The sequence below is a fragment of the Zophobas morio genome, unplaced genomic scaffold, assembly GCF_036711695.1.
Source record: "Zophobas morio isolate AGI-343-1 ecotype UQ-CSIRO unplaced genomic scaffold, CSIRO_AGI_Zmor_V1 ptg000058l, whole genome shotgun sequence".
Taxonomy (NCBI): Eukaryota; Metazoa; Arthropoda; class Insecta; order Coleoptera; family Tenebrionidae; genus Zophobas; species Zophobas morio.
In genome coordinates, this window is record NW_026972163.1 from 4,892,690 (window position 1) to 4,903,962 (window position 11,273).

Genomic DNA, 11,273 nt, shown 5'->3' on the forward strand with positions numbered 1-11,273 from the left:
CTTTTTGAACCCGTGGTAGCAAAAGTTGAATTTGCTACCACTAAATGAGTCGGCATTTGCATGCGTCCAGGCTGCTAGTGAAAAAAAAAATTAATGCTAGGATTAAAAAGGCAAAAATGACGTTGTTACTTTAGTAACGCAACTTTTTTTTACTCTCACAAAAACGTCAAGTTTTCCGTCCAAAATTGACGTTAAAAGTGACATCTTTTAAGACGGCTGGCGAAAAAATAATTTTTTGAAGTGATTCGTTAGGAACCCTGAGCTTTTAGGGCGATCGCCGGGTAGCCGGGCGAGCCAGTCCGACGCTGTTTTAATCCCTAGTCTGTTTCTTTTAGGGATTTCTCCGAATGTATTGAAATTTTGTATCAACAATCCTCATTTTGATAAATAAGCAAATGTCGAGTTTTGACTTGACTGGAGTATTTTTAACTCCTATTCTCTGAATAGGCGGAAGTTTTGCATCAATAATCCCCGTATTGAAAAACTAGCGAATGTCAAATTTTGACTTGATTCGAGTATTTTTAGGCTCCAGTCTGCAAGTTTATTGTGGGGGTAGTTTTTAACGGTTTCTCCGAACGGATTGAAATTTTGAATCAACATTCTTGGTATTGAGAAATAGGCAAATATCGAGTTTTAACTTGATTGAAGCATTTTTAACACCCAGTCTGCAAGGTTGTTTGGGGGGTGATTTTTTTGAGGGTTTCTCCGAATGGGGTGAAATTTTGCATCAATAATCTTCGTATTGAAAAACTAGCGAATGTCAAATTTTAACGTAACTAGACTATTTTTAAGCCCTAGTCTGCAAGGTTGTTTTAGGGGTAGTTTGTAACGGTTTCTCCGAACGGGTTGAAATTTTGTATTAACAATCTTTGTATTGATAAATAAGCAAATCTCGGGTTTTGACTTGATTGGAGTATTTTTAACACCCAGTCTGCAAATCTGTTTTAAGGGTCGTTTTTAAGGGTTTCTCCGAACGGCTTGAAATTTTGAATCAACAATCTTCGTATTGAGAAATAAGCAAATATCGAGCTTTGACTTGATTAGAGCATTTTTAACCCCCAGTCTGCAAGGTTGTTTTGGGGGTCATTTTTGAGGGTTTCTCCGAATAGGCTGAAATTTTGCATCAATAATCCTCGTATTGAAAAACTAGCGAATTTCAAATTTTAACTTGATTATAGTATTTTTAATCCCCAGTCTGCAAGGTTGTTTAGGGGTAGTTTTTAACGGTTTCTCCGAACGGGTTCAAATTTTGTATCAGCAATCTTCGTATTGAGAAATAAGCAAATATCGAGTTTTAAATTGATTGGAGCATTTTTAACCGCCAGTCTGCAAGGTTGTTTTGGGGGTGATTTTTAAGGGTTTCTTAGAATAGGCTGAAATTTTGTATCGATAATCTCCGTATTGAGAGACTAGCGAATATAAAATTTTGACTTGATTGGAGTATTTTTAAGCCCCAGTCTGCAGGTTGTTTTGGGGGTAGTTTTCAACGATTTCTCTGAACGGATTGAAATTTGTTATCAACAATCTTCGTATTGCGAAATTAGGAAATATCGAGTTTTGACTTGATTGAAGCATTTTTAACCCCCAGTGTGCAAGGTTGTTTTGGGGGTGATTTTTGAGGGTTTCTTCGAATAGGCTGAAATTTGGTATCGATAATCCTCGTATTGAGAAACAAGCGAATATCAAATTTTGACTTGATTGGAGTATTTTTAAGCCCCAGTCTGCAAAGTTGTTTTGGGGGTGGTTCGGAGAAACGGGTTGAAATTTTGTATCAATAATCTTCGTATTGAGAAATAAGCAAATATCGAGTTGTGACTTGATTGCAGTATTTTTAACCCCCAGTCTGCAAGATAAACTGTGGTCTGCAAATTAAAAACGCCTGACTAAATTGGAAGAGCTACGCGAAGAATGCTTCAGGAAAGCTGGAATGCCTCATAAAATAAATCCTTCATTTCAGGAAAAACAAATTTACAGCCTGTGGATGATGGGTTTTATTAGCGAATCCGGTGACATTTTGACCGACGAGGTAAAAGCAAAATTGAAGAAAAAGATTAATGATGACAATAAAGTAAGTGAGATCCTAAAAAAATGTGCCGTTCAGGAGGACACATCAGAAGCTACGAGTTTTAACTTGATGGAATGTTTGAGTACAGGAACTCCTTGAAATAATTATGGTTGCAATAAACTGAGACATTATTTCAGTTAATCAAGAGTACCTAGTGTATATGTAGCATTTTTTATAGGAAAATAAAAAGCGCTTTTTATCAATCTTAAGTTCAGTTTAATTGAAATGTTTGTTATTGTTTATGCCAGGACTCAAAAACTTCAGTTAAAACTGAAGTTTTTACAAGCTGAGAAGAGAATTTTTCTTCTTTGGCCTTCGATTACAGCTCATTCTGCGTGCATGTATAGGGTAATTTTCTTGAAAATTTTCAACAAAATTACTTTTACAAACCAAATGTAATAATTTTTAGAAGCAAAAGATACGAAGGAATTAATATTTCAAAATTACCGCTTTAATCTCAGCTGCATGGTTTGTATAGTTTTGTCGACGTAGTAACCACTCGTTATCTGATTGTTGTAAAAAATCTGTACTTGTGGTGTTACACTTACGCTTACACTTTGCGGGCAGTAAGTAATGTTAAATTATAACACTAATATACTTGTTTTATAATCACATCAAAATAGTGTAATACAGCAAAGATCATCATTTAAGTCTTAGAATGCTTGCTTAACGTACACACAAGCACGCATATTTTCACAAACTTACATTAAACACATTAAAATAACTATAAACTAAATTTCGCTTGAGGGTCCTGCCCTTTAGCACCTGCACCCGTCTCCTCTGCAACCCTTGCAATCATCGCTGCTATACTTGCGTGTAGGACTCCAAGGTGAACCTGGACGAACTGTCAGAGCTACGGTATTTCGTTCTTGAACCCGTACTGGAATTCTAGTACCCATAGCGGTAGCTGCACACTATAAAGTAGAAAAAAGATAGAACTTGCTATTAACATTATCTCGCTTACCTTAGAAGTTTTAGCAGGTTTCTTAGCCTTAGTTCCACACGGAGCACAACCTCTGGCGCCACAGCTATTTTTGTCGGTTGTTTTTTTAATCCTAACAGGGATGTTGCTATTTTTTACAACTTTGGTTTTCGGTTTTGTTGTTGTGGTGGTGCAGGAACCACAATTAGACCGAGACGTACAACCAGACATAATTGATAATACGAAAAATTAAAAAGTTGTTCTTATCTTATTTAACGACGACGAACGACTAAAGATGATTATCAGTGTTAGCTGTTTTTATACGGGTGGTTTTTTGTTTGAAAAAAGCACCTCGGTTTCTGGTTTTTGTGCTGATAATTTGAAGATCATTATTTCAGATCAAAATGGAATGCATACATTGTTGAATTGTTAACTTTTCATCAGATTTTGTGATTACCAGAACCAAAAAAGTCTGCCGTTGTTTTCGTGATGATGGGATTATTAGTCCATTTAGAGGAGGCTGACAGTTGTTAAATGTTTTGATCTCACAAAGCAGCAAAGCATTAATCAAAATTAGACTACTCATGCTCTTGCAATTTTTATTTTTTTACGATAACCCGTAGACGAATCAAATTTAAAAATCTATTTGTTCGTTTGTATGCAGCTTGTCAAGTCCCATTGAATTTGGTATCCATACTTCGTATATGGTTTTGTTGCCAATTTTAACAATGGAATCTACTTTACATTTCAACAACTGTAAAAATCAAGTTAAATAAATATTTAAATTCCAAAAACATAAAAGTGTTAATATTTTCCCAAACGATTTTATTATGTTGATATTAGTAAACATTCTTGCAACAAAATCAACACAATATTTGAGGAAAAGTCTATAAATACCTTCATACAATCGGCGCTCCCTTTTGCTCCTGATAGATACGTAGTACAGCTTCCATATACTTTTATTTTGTGACTTTTACGACCTTTGTTAAAGTAACAACTTGTTACATAGCAGATAAAAACGTAATAAGGGAATTCATACAATACAATACAATCATTTGTTTCAGTTCAAACTACAGGTAATTGTAAAATTTCTCTCAATGTTTGTCTATATGTATAACTTAGTAAACATTTTAATAATCATCGAGGAAGATAGTAATTCACTTTTTTAGATGAATAGCAAATTCTTTTAATTTTGATATTCTAAAAAATACGTAGGTACAATAATTTTATTTTACCTAAACCATAAAAAAATTAAAAAGTAGTAAGTACAGTAAAATCTAAAATATGAAAATTGCTATAACAAAAATCGTCCAAAATTTAAGGACAAAAACTTTACATACCTACATACAACCAGCGTTCTTTTCTGCCCCTGACGGATATACAGTTTGTATTGATGAGGCTGATACGTGTTTAAACTCCATATTAATTTTAATAATAATGAAAAAACTTTCAGAGTTTAAATAATATATTTGTAGTCACTGCTACACGTGTTTTCTGCCTGAAGACGGTACTGTGTACCGAAACACGTGTAGCAGTGACTACAAATATATTATTTAAACTCTGAAAGTTTTTTCATTATTATTAAAAAAAAAGGATATACAGTTCATATACTTTCATTTCCTTCATTTTACGATCTTTGTTAAAGTAACAACTTGTTACACGGCAGATAAAAAAAGAGTAAAGAAACTCATTGTTTCTATCAGGAAATATATTCATTTACTTGACTGCGGCTATAGGGAACTGTAAAGTTAACGTTTCAAGGTGTAGTTACCTACCTATTCCTATTATACGAAAATAATTAGCGCGGTCTTCATTAAATATACTGAATTTCGGTCTATAGGTTTTTTTTGTTTTAGTTTGAATTTAATGAATCAATCGAGTCGGTGTGTGTAAGGGTAGAAATATGTTGGAGCTGTGATGGATATATTTCAAATTAGTTTTTCGTTTGATTAAAAACATTCAAGATGAACGTGGAAGACGTAGTGTTGTTCGAGACAAGTGCTGCGGTGAAATATTATTTATTATAAAGGAAAAGACGAGAGAAGATGTACAAAAGGAAAATATCACACGACTAACAAAGAACTGTGTCAAAATCCCGACAGGTTCTTCCAGTAGCTTAGGATGATGCCAGAGACTTTCGATTATATATTAGTCATTGTTTCCCCACTTTTGCGAAAGAAGTGGACTATTGTGGTGATCAGGATGAGCCTGATTCCATAGGGGCTGTCGTTTCAAAAGCTCTCTGTTATCAATTTGTCGACGTCCATTGCAACAAATTATAAATTTTATATAAATAACTTCAGTTCAGCGCATTTTTTTTTTCAGTCATTTTAGGATAAAAAAGGGATCAATCTCGGAATGAGAGATAATAAGCTGAATTTTTGTATATACCTTAATTTTGGCGTTTTAAAAGTTGTGTCAAAAGTCTCATAAAATCTCGTGTCTGCGTCGTAAGTTATTCAAGGTCAAAGATGAAGAAAAACAGTTTTTTGCGATTATCTCGGTTTCTATTGCTCCAGTGATGTTAACATCTATTATCATAATTGTAGAGCACAAAATTTGGGACAAATTTTATTTGAAACATTTTTTCATACGCTCAATCGTTTTTGAGATAGAGGGCAGTGAGCGCGCAGCACTCATCCATACGTACTGTAATGCAATCAACCGTGAATATCTATGAATACTACCTTGAATTTTGAAAAATTTGTATTATTTATCAATTAATACATTGTATTTAAACATTTTACATATTTTCAACATATTCATTGAATAATACTTACCTACTTTGTGTAATTAAAAACGCATTCAATGAAATATTTATTGTATATCTCAATTTATTTATATCTTTAAAATGTGGAAGGTTTTAAATTTATTTTTCTATCGTGATTATAACTGGAAGATCTGGAAACAACGATTCAGGGCACCGAAGATGATGACGATGAAACAGAAATTCCCGAACGTCCAGAAGATGACGGTGAAAAGAAGAAAATTAATACTTTTGTTCTTTAAATTATTAAAGATTTCTAGATTTTCACTGCAATTCAATTTCAATCGTAAGAAATGTACAGGTACTGAACAAAGATAAAATTAAAATACATTAACTCGTTTTACTTCCTTAAATTTTTACTTTGAAAAAATTAATATAACTTTTAGATATATAATAATATAACAAGTATAATATATTATCTAATATATAAAAACTTACACATTTGAAAGATAAAGTACTTAGTTATGTTTCTACTTAAAATCTACTTTCAATAAATTAAGATATACATACAATAAGTATTTCATTTAAAGAGTTTTTAATTCCACAAAGTAAGTAAGTATCATTATCATTAAATGAATGTATTGAAAATATGTAAAATGTTATTAAATGCAATGTATTAACTGATAAATAAAACAAATTATTCAAAATTAAAGGTAGTATTCACAGATATTCACGGTTGATCGCATTACAGTACGTATGGATGAGCGCTGGGCGCTCACTGCCTTCTATCTCAAAAACGATTGAGCGCATGAAAAAATGTTTCAAATAAAATTTGTCCCAAATTTTGTGCTCTACAATTACGATAATAAATGTTAACATCATTGGAGCAATAGAAACCGAGATAATCGGAAAAAACTGTTTTTCTTCACCTTTGACCTTGAATAACTTACGACGCAGACACGAGATTTTATGAGACTTTTGAGACAGCTTTTAGAACGCTAAAATGAAGGTATATACGAAAATTCAGCTTATTATCTCTCATTCCGAGGTTGATCGCTAATTTGACTGGACTATAGTAATAACATCCTATCCGAATTTGTACAGTTTGGCACCACCAAGTTAATGAATTTAACTCAAAATCTAGCACCTCGTTGTTCTAACCTAGCACCATCTAATTATTAACGCTAGCGGCTAGCCCCCCGACATTATTTAAATCTCGTGAAAAGTTAGTCCGACGTAGTTTAGACCTAGCATTCAAGTTAAAAATATGGGCAAACACGAAATGATCTATAGTCTTTGCCATTTCTATTGAAACACCACTTGCTAATCGTAAATTTGGCAACGTTCATATTCAGACAATTTTCTAACTAAAAACCGTTGTCAATCAACCGAAAGCTGTTATCAGTTGCTAAATTTTAAGCAAAATCAACAGGTGGTGTTTCAATAGAAATGGCAAAGACTATACATGTTATGCGTATCAAGTTCCAAATTGTATTAGTCAACACCAGAGGGTATTATAAATGAGATTTTATGCCGCCACTTTGAATCGATAGGAACCTCTACCAGCAGTGTTGGGGACAGATAAAACAGATACTTTTTGAAACTTTGGCCAAAATAAAACTACTAATAACAAGTTCTTACACATCACAGTTGTGCCAGGGCGACAATACAGTTAAGTTCCCTTAAGTCGAATCGTCACTTGCCACCGAAAGAAGTTCGACTTATAGAAAGTTTGTATTGAAGAAAGTTAAAATGAAAAGGAAATACTGTCGTTTATTGAATTGTTTTAGTTATATTATATAAAAATATACATGTTATATTTATAATTTGTTAAAAAAATGGGAAATTCGAGTTTGTTTAAATTGTTTCTGCTGATAGTGTTGCTCCACCTTTTAAATTTACCAAGTTTTTACAAGTTTAATAGGGGCAAAATCAGTCTTATCTTAGCAAGTGCTAGCCCCTCCCACCCACCTCTTATTTTCTCATAGGATAAGTCATTCGCCAAAATAAGTTTTACCTTAACAAGTACTAGCCCCGCACCCGCCCTCTATTTTCTCAGAGGATATGTCATTTGCCAAAATATGACTTGTCTTACCACGTACTAGCAAGTATTACCCTCTGAGAAAATAAAGATCGGATGGGCGGGGCTAGTACTTGCTAAAATAAGACTTATTTCGGCAAATGACATATCCTCTGAGAATATAGGGGGCGGGTGGGCGGGCCTAGTACTTGTTAAGATAAAATTGATTTTGCCCCTATTAATCTTGCCTTTTTATTCACACTTCCCGGCACGATTTGCTACCGAACGAAAATGAATAAATTAGATTCTGATAACGCTTTTTGTAATTAAAAAAATAATAATAACAGTAAAATCAGATGATTTCAAAATAGCTTTAAATTATATTCTTGCGTTTAAAATAAAAATGAATATCGAATCCCGACTTAACTCCCTTAGAATTTTATTTGTGGGGTCACGTAAAGGAGTTGGTCCATATGGAAGAAATAAGGTCCGAAAAGCAGTTTCGCCAATATATTCACAAAGCCGTCAACAGGCAATTTCGAACGTGTGCGAGATCTGTGTACAAATGAAAGGTCGTCATTTCGAAGATGTCAGGTGAAAGTGTCATTTCTGGTTCCTAAATGTCAACTATTTTTGTTGTCTTATTGCATCAGCATTATTTTAAACTTTTTCCTTGTTATTGGTTTGCAAGAGCATGCTCCTGATATTGCAGTATGTGATGTGGTGGTCTGGTGGTCCTCTGTAACCTTGTACAGATTATAAAGTAGAAGTTTCCAGGGTAACGACCAACAGACGAGATAAGAAACAACGGTTACTAATAGAAATTTGATTTTATACACACTTTTTACATGTACCTACACCAAACTAAAAGTCAGGACAGTGGCTCTCAAACAAAGACAGATACAATTATTGTGGCTTAACGGTACATGTTAATGTTAAGATAATATGCGAATATGGTTTTGGAATCAGAATGTCGTAAATTACCACTCCTTAAAATTTGGCAACGTAAACTCCGGCCATCCGATATACATATTATGTATGTATGTTGTGTTTAATGTCATAACAGCGAGTTACATGTATTTATGTTGATTTTTATTGCAGGAAGAACGACGCAGAACCGGAAGATATGTAGCAACTGTGATAGCAATTTTCGTCTCTCTGTTTGGTTTGTATCAAGCAATGGCCCGAGGGACTCCGGAGTATGCAGCCTTTTTTTTGCCAGCGTTGATTATGTTCCTTTATGTGCTGTGGATTTTATACGCTTCTAGAGCTCGTAGCAAACATTTCAGTGTAAGCTTAATATATATGACATTTTAAAGTATTAATAAATAAAATAATATTAAAAAAAATTCTTTAAAAATCTTGCTAAACTGCTGGTAAAAGATGAAATGCTCTGAAAGTAATTCAGAGTAAATAAGGTTACCTAATCACTAATAGACTGTCGTAAAGTTTTTTTGAAAAATTCGCATAGAATGAATTGGATATACAGAGTAATTAAAAAATATGATTGAAAGCAGAAAAATATGTATTTAATTAACTACATCAGTACCTATAAGTTTTATAATATAACCGGATGGGGTAATAAAACTGTTATATTTGTGCACACAAAAAGTACAGTATTATAAATGTTCCCTACATCGTAGCTGGCTTAAAACAAGTTTCAGTCCATATATTTGCCACTTTTTGTGTTTGTTGAAGCCACCTGCGATGAAGAAACATTTAAACATAACCCTGTACTATGTATTTATGTACCTACATTTTTTTAACAACGTACAATGAAACGTATCCAACATTTTAGAAAAATAATATAAATAATATGTAATGTTACAGTAAATGCAAAGAAGCATGTTACACGTATGGGTTTTTACTTTTTTACTTTACAAAATTATGTGATCAACATTTTTGTAAGGATACGTATATCAACTTGGATTGGTGTAGAGCTTATTTGAAACCAGAAGTACATCGAGCAGGAGGGACGAATGCGCGAAGCGCGAAAATGGGCGAAGAGTATGGACGACTCAGTGGCGGACCATTAGTGTTGTTATTGGGGTTTACACGTTGCACGCGTTAGTATAAGAACGTACAAAACAGGTCCAAAGAGTAAAGCAAGTTCGTTCTCGACGCCGCTGATTCTGTGAAAGTAGTGCTCATGCGCACTGAATGGTGTTTCAAATACTGGTATCTGCGCTCTTTTATTGCTGTGTACTTCTGCTTTCAAATAAGCTCTAGTGTAGTTAATACTAATAATGACAGTATTGCACTTACAAATTTTCGGGAAAATGGAGTGAGTCCTTTCTGATTTCATCAGTACAATAAACTGACACACTCATTAATTTTTTTGAGCCACATATACCTATAAGCAAATCACAAAATTTTGTGAAGTGGAAACTTATTTGAAACATAAGCATAACACGCTTATTTACATTTGCTTTAAGATTACATATTTACGTATGTTTATTTCAACTTATACGAGTTTTCATAAGAAAGAAAATTCGCGATATTAAATTTTATAATTTTTAGAAAATGCTGAATATGTTCCATTGTACTTCAGGGGTGAGAGAAGTTCTGTCGAAGCAACTTTCGACCAATTTTTTAATAATAGTGTCAAGTCCTTTAAAAAATTATTCAACTGTAATTCAAATGAGATTTTGCTGCTAATGTTGTCTCTGGCATTTGTGAACTTGTTATTTTATGCGAGCATTAAAACAGAACCTTGTTCTATTTAGTCGTCAGGTGTGAATAAGTTACAGGGATAACGCTTTTCTAAAAATATACAACTAACAAAATAAATTCAAATTTAGAATACTTATTAAGTTATTACAAAATATTTATTAATGAAATCTTTAATATCAGATGCAGTTATTTCATGCTAAACGTATATTCTACTCAAAGAGAAAAAAAATCACAAGTAGGTTTTTGTGTCTTCTAATTTCAGTTGCATTTTGTGTCACAAAAGTCTTGAGTTGCACTATTTGCTGTGCATCTTTTCGCAAATTCAAAGCAATTTATATTAATTTTTGTTTTAGGACGAATTACATAATGATGGAAAAGAAACTGTTGAAGAGATCGTGGAAAATGCTGCGTGTGAAATTAGTACTGAAAACCCTAAATCATCGACTTCAGATGTGGACCACACCTTTTCTAGGTCTTATTCGATTGCATAAAATATAGTCACATCGTCACATCGCGGTTTGCATATTGCGTGTAAACAACTACCAATAGTATTAATATTTTTTCCTGTAGATATAAAATTTGTAATACTTTTTATAAAATTCGAAGAAATTAATTATAAATTCTAAAAATTCACATTTCCTTATTTAATAAAACTATAAAAAAAACTATACGATATATGTAGTAGCATGTACATAAATACGTTAGTCCATATTTTATGTTTCATAATTTCATAATTACATGATACATAAATGCCACAGTTGAAATGTATTTATTTCATAAGAAATTAAAATAGAATAATTACAGTCGGTAATGTAATCATTATGTTGTTATGTTATGTTATATGATGTTACATTATGTAATATAAGAATGCAACGGTTTTTCCGCT

The 11,273-nt window shown here is 33.0% G+C and overlaps 1 long non-coding RNA gene across 1 annotated transcript in view; it reads left to right on the plus strand.

Moving 5' to 3' along the window:
- LOC135143315 (uncharacterized) overlaps positions 1-11,020 on the plus strand; it is a 28,955-nt gene extending 17,935 nt beyond the window's left edge. Inside the window, exons 2-3 of the long non-coding RNA XR_010282749.1 lie at positions 8,816-9,004; positions 10,741-11,020. This is a non-coding gene — a long non-coding RNA (uncharacterized LOC135143315). The remainder of the gene's footprint in view (positions 1-8,815; positions 9,005-10,740) is intronic.
- Positions 11,021-11,273: the final 253 nt, after the last annotated feature.